This window comes from Amblyomma americanum, chromosome 5 (assembly GCF_052857255.1).
Source record: "Amblyomma americanum isolate KBUSLIRL-KWMA chromosome 5, ASM5285725v1, whole genome shotgun sequence".
Lineage (NCBI taxonomy): Eukaryota > Metazoa > Arthropoda > Arachnida > Ixodida > Ixodidae > Amblyomma > Amblyomma americanum.
Genome location: NC_135501.1, coordinates 123,502,846 through 123,512,991, shown reverse-complemented (window position 1 = coordinate 123,512,991; position 10,146 = coordinate 123,502,846). Strand labels below are relative to the sequence as shown.

Here is a 10,146-nt window from a genome sequence, read left to right as displayed (position 1 = left end):
AGTCTTGTCGTATTTTGGGCATGTCTTGTGTAGTCGGTCCTGTCTTCTGTAGTCTGTCTTGTCTTTTATAGTCTCTTGACTTCTATAGTCTGTCTTGTCTTTTGTAGTCGGCCCCGTCTTCTGTAGTCTGTCTTGTCTTTTATAGTCTGTCTTGTGTAGTCTGTCTTGTCTTCTGTAGTTTGCTTTGTCTTCTGTAGTGTGTCTGGTGTAGTGCTCGTACACTGTGTAACAGTCGTTACTGTGTCACCTGTTAATGAACACAGGATTTGTGTTCTGGAGTAGGCAATGCACAAAAATGCACAGCTTGTTAATGATCGCCTGTCAAAACAAGCTTTGTGCATTCCAGAGTAATTCGTGCACAAAACCACTAGAATTGAAAAGAAAATGATCAATTTTTATTTACTGTTTCGTGATTTTTGTTCGAGCTTGCTGATGCATGCTGTCCAGCGTTGTCTTGGCCGCAGGTTCCTAGATACATCGCCCATGAGCCAAGAAAAGTGGTCTTTGTCTTGGCTGAAAAAAAGAAAAAATAGAGATCACCGCTGCCACCTGCACAAAAAAAAATGTGAAAGCGTTGACGCCTCCTCGACACTGGTCGCCTTTCAAATTTGGCGCCATGGTTGTTTTCTCGTTGACTTGATTGGTTATCAATTAACTCTTCTTTTACCCTCATTTCATTCCAGCAACGATATTGAGTTTTCAAATTTTCCTCCATGCATTCTTACTGCCCACTCACTGAATACCTGCTCAGTCTAATTGCCTTCTCGTTAATTGCCCGTTCATTGCCTTTTGATTCTCAATAATTAGCTAATTGCCTCTAATTTATCATTATTTTTGCCATCTCCTGGTTGCGTATAGGTCACTTATCACTGGTCACATGATTGCTAATTTCGAGTTTTCAAACTTGGCGCCAAGCTTTGGTTTTTTCCGTACTTCCAGTTTTTCAAACTTGGCGCTACGTGGTAGCTCCACCTACTTTCAGCGTTTTCAAATTTCGCGGCTTTTTTTCTGTGGCCACGCCACTTTTTGGACATTTTTGGCTGTAAATAATTATCTGATTACGAAATTTTCTTTTCGCGCAGCATCCGCACATCATCCTCTTCCAATTACACAACCAATCGTATGACGCTATCTCTTCTGAGTTGCCCACAACTGCTGCGGACACGATCCCCGGCAACATAGCCTAGTAAAGTTCTCACTTTATTCAAAATGTTGTAATACTGAACAAGGCTTACGACTGGCCGAGTTGGTACTGACTCACCTTAAAACCAGCCAGAAGACAGAACACACAAGACGAGCTCAAGAGACTGGACTAACAAAAATTCCATTGAAAATTTTGATTATTTGATTTGATTTGTGAGGGTTTAACGTCCCAAAGCAACTCAGGCTATGAGGGACGCCGTAGTGGAGGGCTCTAGAAATTTCGACCACCTGGGGTTCTTTAGCGTGCACTGACAACGCACAGTACACGAGCCTCTAAAATTTCGCCTCCATTGAAATTCGACTGGCGTGGCCAGGATCGAACCTGCGTCTTTTGGGACAGCAGCCGAGCGCCATAACCACTGAGCCACCACGGCAGCATCATTGAAGGAAAGCCACAAAAGACCCGCGAAGAGATACGGGCACACAATAAACCAAAGCAGTGAAAGGGCGAAGTGCAATCAAAGGTCACTGGCATACTAATGAATCATCGAAAAAAGCAAATTGCTTACGGTGAAGGCTTACCGACGTCTGAGCCACATGTGTCATTAACCTTACCGATTTAGTAAGCCTCAGCTATCTACCGACAGATTTATCCCTTCCGTAAACCACTGACGTGTTGTGGAAATTAGGCGTGCAAAGAGACAGGTCATCCTCAGATTTGCATTCAAATGATTTAGCGTGCAGTGCCAGGTTAAAATATGCCTTCCCCCTATAGAGTGAAAGTGCTCAGTCAGGTGCAAATTCAGATATCTGCCTGTCTGCCCATATTAGTTGCAGCCATAAGGCAGTGGAACGCAATAAACTCCATTACTTTTGCAAGTGGTGAACCTTTTTTTGTGACACTGTCCATTGTGGACAAGTACTCAGTTTTATGAAGCCTTTTTTTTTAATGGCGGCGCAAATGCCTCCTGTCCTGCACTTCGCTGTTAAGATATCAGCATTGCGCTTTCCCGCGAATTTCTTGAGACTGTGAAATACTGTGAAGTTAAGGTATATCAGCATCATCCGAGTATGTGTTCCTTACCCTCGAGCGAGTGAAAACATACTATGACAGGTTGTTGAGATGGGCAAGTGGGAACCCAGCTGCTTCGAAACCTCCTACAACAATGCGTCCTCAGTAGTGATGGCATGACTTATGTAAAGCTGATGTCATGCACACGACTGCACACCCATCAAGTGTTTCCATCTTTACTGACCTTAACCAGCGACAAATACGCCTCTTCACCATCCTTCCCCAGCAACGAGTGGTCCGACTCGTAGCTAAAAAGAGCCTTCCCCCATCTTTAGCTGTAGCCCTGACAAACATGGTCGTCCACAAAGCGCAGGTCTGCATCAAGAAACTGCTAACGGTTCTGCTTAGACAATTCTGATGTAAAAGACAGGCCTTGACTGCATGCCTTCAAGACTCCTAAAACATCTTGTGTCAACTTATCTGAGCCTTCGATGTCCAGAAAAATTAGGTAGTCATGAACATAACGAAATGCTACTATGCCAAGGTCTTCCAAACAGGGCTCTAATGCCTTATCGACTTTAGACAAAAAAATGTTGCTCAGCAAAGGTACGAACTGCGTGTAAATACCGCCCTGCTAACTGACAAATGCAGATTTTCAGTAAAAGGACAACGGCCCCCTGAAGCCAGCACCCGAAATCATGCAATCATCTGTAAAAGCATGTTCATTGTTCACCCTGATGCAGTTTGCACATGCCTCAGAGGTCTATCATGTGACAATGAAAAGTACAGGCCCTACATGTCGATGCTCACTGCAGAGCACCTGCCCAGGTTGCTGTTTACAAGAAACTAGAACTCCACAGAACTCCACTTTTGTGAGTTGGCAAGGCGGTATTTACATCAGAAATCAGGCATATGCAGAGGGTCTCAGGTCGCACCGTTCCTCTGCGACATTCTTCTGTCCAGAGTCGATACCGCATCAAAGCCAATTGCAAGACCTCGGCATAGTAGCATTTCGTTATGTTGATTGCTACCCAATTTTTTTTTGCACAAGGAGGGCTCAGGTAAGTTGGCACAAGACGTTTTAGAAATCTTTAGGCATGCGGTCAAAGCCTATCTTTTACGTCTGAATTTCACTAAGCATAACCGTTTGTAGCTTCTTGAATTAGACCTGCGCTTTGCGGACGACCACTTATGTTGGTGCCACAGCCCAAGATCGGGAAGCCTCTTAGCTATGAGTAGAACCACTCGAGGCTGGTGAAGGACAGGTTGGCAATCGCATGCATCACGACCGCTTTATGGAAGTCATGCCATCACTGTGCTTAGAATGCATTCTCGGAGCAGGTTTCCAAGCCAATGGCACCTGGGTTCCCACTTGCCCATCTCGCGCACCTGTCAGAGCGTGTTTTTACTTTCTCGAGGGAACGGAACACCATTCGCATGATGCTGACGTAGTTGAGCAGCACAAAAAGGCGGGCTCTATACCTTACCTCCATGCCATTTCGCACCGTCCGAAGAAAGTTGCACCAAAGTATGATGTTGCTGTTGTCTTGACAGTAGGAGCCCTTTGCTTCTCCGTTCAAGCTAGGCTTGATACAACTACGGGTAATCGTCTGCTATGCACAGTAGCAGATAAAAAATGTTCACCACTTGCAAAAGTAAACGGGTTTTTTGCATTTCACTGCCTCGTAGCTGAGACTACTATGGGCAGACAAGCAGATATCTGAATGTGCGCCTGGCTGAGTGCACTTTCACTGTAGAGAGGAAAGCGAACTTTCACCTGACACTGCAGGTTCAATCTCGTGAATGCAATCGGAGGACGACCTTTCTCTTTGCACGCCTGATATCTGCGGCACATCAGTGGTTTAGGGAAGTGATAAATCTGTCCTGATATAGTTGAGGCTTACTACATCGGTGAGGCTAAAAACGTGCCTGGCTAAACCGTCGGTGAACCTTCACTGTATGGAATTAGTTTTTTAGATGGTTTACTAGTATGTCAGTGCCTTTCGATTGTTTTTTGCCCTCTCACTGCTTTGGGGTTTTGCGCGCGTGAATCTCTTTGCAGGTCTTTTGCCGCTTTTCTTCAATAAAATTTCAGTTGTTAGACCAGCCTCGTCTTGTGATCATCTCCTTTCCTGTGTTCTGTCTTCCGGCTGGTTTTAAGATGTAATACTGAATGCCGGAAGACAGCCATTTTAGAGTCAAGCGCACTTATAATGGCCCCAGATATAATGAATGTTCATTTATTACCAAAAATAGTTCTTTCTTCATTAATTTATGCATGAAGTATATGACACTGCATCAAAATAAAAAAGGACTAACCCTCATGGCCAAACTGCAGTTACAGAAAACAAGGAGACACCATAAACCTGCCTCACATGCAAAAGCTTGCACTTCAGGCCAATGCAGAAATCAGATCAGATTGCTTCCCAAACTGCATAACACTGCCACGCAAAGAATGTGACAGGCAATAAAGGAGCAACAAAAAAGCGAACTGTAAGTAGCAGCCAATCTCATGCAGACAAGCTACAAGGTCAGGCCAACATCGACGTGGAAAGAGAAATTTGAAAAAAAAGCCACAACAAGCACATAATTTTTAAGGTTTTCACAGCACACTGAGCCCTTTAAATGGCAAATACTTTCCTGAAAAAACATAACAGAAGCCGCAATTTTTTTTCGGCAATCAATTTTTTTCATGTACTTCATTGTTCTTGAAGCATGGGCAGGTGTTGAGTAGTCAGTTTAGTGCATGCATCCCTAAGCAATGCCATGCCAAAAACTGTACTTACAGAAAAAGCTTGCCTTACTGAGTGAATACCACTGGCCATCCGCTAATTTCCCAGCCTGCTCCAGGTCCGTGGCACAAATCACACGCAACTTGGTGGCTTGCACAACTTCCATGCAACTCTTGGTCTTTAGCTGGAAAAAAATTGAGGGATCAGTGAGATATCAAATTTTACATGCACTGCTTTGTTTCAAAGACCGATTAAGAAAAAACAGCGGTTTCTCTGAGCGCAACTATTTTTTACACTAGCTTTCTACAGTAAACCACGTTTATCGCGACCTAATTCACATTGACTTGCTGCACGGTCCCAGCACTACTGTGTATAGCTCTATGGTTTCAAATGCTTGATAGCTCTGAGCCCTTGGGCTTGCACTCGTTAATGCAGAAAACCTCGTAAAAGGCAACCAGAGCTTCGAGCTTTAAGCCATAGGTATTCAGAAGCTCAATGGTCTGTGGGAGAACTTTTGGCTGGGTGACACAGTAACAAATGCTGCTCCAGTTACTTTCACTCCATTGCAAAAAACTTGTACAGCAGAGACCTGCCCTCCATTTTGCATTGCAGAAACAATCACTGAAATTCAAAGCACGCATACTAAATGCACACCTGCCTTCCAACACAGCTTCATATTAATGGGTATAATTATTGGAATGAAACACTAGTCAGTACATGTAGTTTTCAATTTATCCAAAAATTATAAGCAACCGACAAAAAATAAACATTAAAAGGGAAATAACCAGAATTGTTTAAAAAATCTGTCAGAAGAATTATGTGACATCCATTACACTCCAGCAGTTCTTGGGCTTTGTGCACCTTCAAACCACACTTTCTTACAGGCACATTTGCACAGAAATTGGGTTGAACCTGATCATGTAAGAATCTTTTTTGGTGCAACAGTAGGGAGAAATTAGGTTTTACCCAAAAACGAAGGGTCGTACACATTTGTATCACAAGCCCAGATGGTGCACTTGAGTTGCCTCTTATTTATGACAGAAACAGGAACAGAGATATCTTGACTAAATCGAAAAAAGAGGAAGTGCAATGCAAGTGTAATGCAGAGAACTACTAAAACACTGGGAGGATTCCAAGAGTAGGTGAATGCATGAATGGGTGGCAATCAGATGGCTAAATGAGATTAGGAAATTTGAGGAAAAAGGGTGGTAGCATGTGGCACAGGATACAGTTACCTAAAAGAAACTGGAGAACCATTGTCCTGCACTAATTTTAACAGCACATTCACAGGACAGACAAAATCACTAACTCCAGGAACGGACTGCGCATCATGCGACTCAATGTCAATCACCATTGCAAATGGCACCATCACCGCGGACTGCACATGAGGAAAAGTAGACGTATTTTTGCTCTCAACTTTGAGCAGCAGTCAGCTGCGTTTTTAAGAGCAAAGCTCTGAAATACGGCAACATTGGCACTCTGTTTTACTGACATGAGGGTGCTCATGAGCGTGCAAGTCCCATGTTTGTTTTGCACCAAATGCGTTAATTGCGAGGTATGTTTAACTAAAGAGGGGCATCTAACATGGGCATAAGCCCTCCGCTAGGGCAGCTCTTCATTACTTCCCTTCTATATCCCTCCCTTATATCACGGTTCAAGTGTCCACCAAAATGTGAGACAGTTACTGTTACATTTCCTTGAATTTTCCTTCAACTAATTTTAAATTTTTCAAGGATGCAGCTTTAAGAAGGTAGAGGTACAAACTGTGCAGTATAACCATATGCTATGGCAATAAACCAGCAATAAGTCTGTGCTGACAGCAGCTTGCCCAGTGCATTGCAAGGATGCTATGCCATACAAGGATTGGTGTCATCGTGCAATGTTACATTACTGACTGACAAATTGTTCTCTGTATCAGAAATACTGGTAAACCATCATTGTTGAGCACAATGTTTTTAAAGAGATAAATGAACATATAGGTGCTTTTCGAGGACACATATGCATACCAGGCAACAGGTGTGCAATGTAAAAGCACGTATATGTAAACAGCAGCTGCGTCAAGAGCTACATCAGTGACTATACTTTGTACAAGTCTACAGGTCCAGTATTTAAAAGCTGAGGTACTGCTGTGAAGTGCATGTAGAGTTTGCATGCATTTCTAAACCTAGCTGCAAGCATATGTTGAAAATATGTTTCTAAATAGGCAGCTAAGATATGCATTACTGATAAAGAATAACTACCATGAACGGATCAGGAGGGATGACACAGCCGAAGGCAGGAAGCACGCATGGCCCAAAAGATGCTGGCCGCTGGCAACTGCAAATAAATACATCCAGAGCAACAGCTGTCAGTGGCTGTAGCCATGTCATGAATGACAAGAGAGGAAATCGTCTACTGCTTTAAAAACTAAAATTAGATGCATTATAAGTAAATAAAAAACCAATGAGCTAGCCCATGACAAAAGAAATGAACAGATTTTATGTAATGCACCCATATACATTCTTTGAGAAGAGTCACAATGACTGTTATAACCACACTGAAAGATGAGCTCGCTGAAATACTGCACACCAATATGAATATAGGATGTGCAGGTTTTCATTAATTCCTATCATGGTGCCTTGCACCAATGTCTAGGTAATAAATTGAAAGTTGCAACCAGTCTGCCCTGGTTAATTGAGAAGATAGAATGGAAAAACGCATGCCTTCAATAGCAAGAAGCTTGATATCTCACAGCACAGCTTAGCATCATAGAAAAATTGCTAGCGCATTTAACAGATCTGCATACAATTAAAAGCTGGACAAATTTGTCGACTGACAATGCAAGTAAGGCCAAGAGAAACAAAAAAATACCAATGAACACTCGTGAGTGCGGCGAAGGGAGGTCTGTGGGTAGGATCCCGTGCCTGGGAAGAGTTCCGAGCTCGGAGAATCGCCGGCACCACAGCTGCTGGCACGCAACCAAGAATATATAACAAAGTGAAAATAAGTAACAAAAAAAAAACATCGACAATGGCGAAAGACTTGAATGCGGGCCGCAAAAGCGAGGGATATAGCAAAAAGGTAGAAATCCTAAATAAGTGTGCAGTTGCATCTCCGGCAGCTCGCAGTGCTCAGAAGGAGAGGAAGCATCAACGCTTGCAGCTGAGGAGACGCAAGATTGATTAAATTTGACATAACACTGCCGAAAATCTTGTTTGATTGGGGAAGCACAGATAAGTTTACAATTACAAGGCGAGGAATATGCACCAGCCTTTCACATGCGATCACTTTCTCCGAATAATTTAGTATAACGAATATTAAGGCACAAGCACTAATCCGATAAGTACCAACCCTGAGCAAAATAGTGCGGTGTCTGATCGAAGCTGGCCTAGCGCGAGCGCTCCGCCGCGCGGCACTTCTCGGTCATCGTCTTCTACGCAGTGCAAATCCATGCTTTTGCACAGTGTCGAAGCGCTAGCAAGCGAAAGAGTAACTCTGTTGTGATATCTGGTGCCATTTTTATTCACCACGGCACGCGAGTACTAATGGCACATAAAGAAAATGAGAACGCACTTGTCATGCAGGATATAGGCCCTGCTTTTTTGGCGCCGCATTATAGCTGCGGCAACCGCATGCAGACTGCCTCCGCTCACATCCCTATATAGCCGCATACAAATAGCGCGTGTGAATACAGATCATTAGCAAAGAAACGCAGAGCGGGACTCATCGGTCATGCGATTCATCCAGGCTTAGTAAAACCACGCAGCAGTCTTCCTTCGCTTTTACAGATGACAAGACGTCGCAGCACCGTCTTTGTTCTTGGCTTACCCGCTGAAACTCGCCAATGTTGACAGGCTGTAATTCTGGTCGTTGGCTTCCAAAACACACTCCTGCTCACCTTCCTATTGAATGAGTTCTTCACACGTGTCCGCCGTACCAGCACCCAAGAAATGCCTCAAAGAGGCAAATAACACAAAACGCGACGCGCCGTTTGCGCTGCAATGGCGCCGACGGCTGCGTTTTCGCGTCGTTGGAAAATTGCAACCAACAAAAGTTTGTTTTTAAACCATGAATAATTAAATTATCCCTGTAACAAAGACGTTCCATTTTTTAAAAATATTTTTACATTATTTATGAATATTAAAGAGCTTTTAGTTACTTTTTTTTGCATATCGTTTGTAGAAGCTGCGATCCTGTGATCCCCGGAAATGACACGGATGCCCTAGCAGACGACGGAGCAGGCGACGGAGCAGACGACGCTGTTGACAGAATGTAATTTCGTTTGATGCCAGATAAAATCACCAAGTTGCGACAAAAACAGCGAAGAAAAGCGCCGTATCTCAAGCTGGCGAATATCGTGGATAAGTTGAACGCAATTGGCACGATGGAGAGTAGCTGCGATGCATTAATTTGCGCGACACTGGCACGCTCACCGGAGATCATGAAACTTAACAGCTTAATCTGTGACCAGTACAAGCGGATTGCTTTGATATCAACTGCGTTACGAAACTACGTCGATACTTGCGTCTCACTTTAGCTAATATGCAACAGCGGCTAGCACTTGCCACATCCTGAGAGCCCACTAGCGCATCGAAGCAGCCGTGTTTTCGATTTCGTATCGTTACGATAAATACGAGCTGTTTTGGCACGTACTGGAATTGAAGTTCTCAGCCTGTGCGTAACGGACGGTGACGATGGCGTCGCGGGCGATCTTAACTAAGACTTGCCGCAACGCAGCCGATAACCAAAGTATATGGGCGTTAAAGGTTGTTTACCAGTACTGCAAACGCTGGCATAAAGTATCGCTCAGTCGCAGCGCCAGTCACTCGCTGCTCGATTTCCCAGCCTTCCGAGTGAAGGTCACAAGCTGTTGAGCCAATCGGTGAGCCAGCCGGAGTGAGCGATCCGAGCTTTCGGGAACGACGCCGCCCGCGGGCGCGCCGGGAAATGAACTACGCGCTACCCCCTGGCGGCCCTAGTCGTCGCAAAGCCTAGCCGGTTTCACATCAATGCAGCAGTTGAGTGTACTTCGAAACCGACTAGCGCTGAGGTGCTGCTCTCGTCATCGTTTTACTGTGAACCTCGTCTCATAGTAAAACAGAGATATGCTCGGTTTCCGCGACACCTTCAGGAGCGGAGCCAGCTGAGGCCAGGAGAGCCGCGATTGAGGAGCAGCAATTAAAGGCGCCGTGGGAAGACATTTTTTTTGTATTCCTTTTATCGCTTCTACAAACGACTCGATATTGGCCAACGATACTCCATCCGACGGCTTAGTATGGA

The 10,146-nt window shown here is 44.3% G+C and overlaps 1 long non-coding RNA gene across 1 annotated transcript; it reads right to left on the bottom strand.

The window, feature by feature from the left end:
- Positions 1-444: 444 nt before the first annotated feature.
- LOC144134995 (uncharacterized) lies at positions 445-7,829 on the bottom strand. The gene is made up of 4 exons (XR_013315331.1): positions 7,738-7,829; positions 7,128-7,203; positions 4,942-5,071; positions 445-513 (listed from the first exon to the last, which is right to left on the bottom strand). It is a non-coding gene; the product is annotated as an uncharacterized LOC144134995 (long non-coding RNA).
- Positions 7,830-10,146: the final 2,317 nt, after the last annotated feature.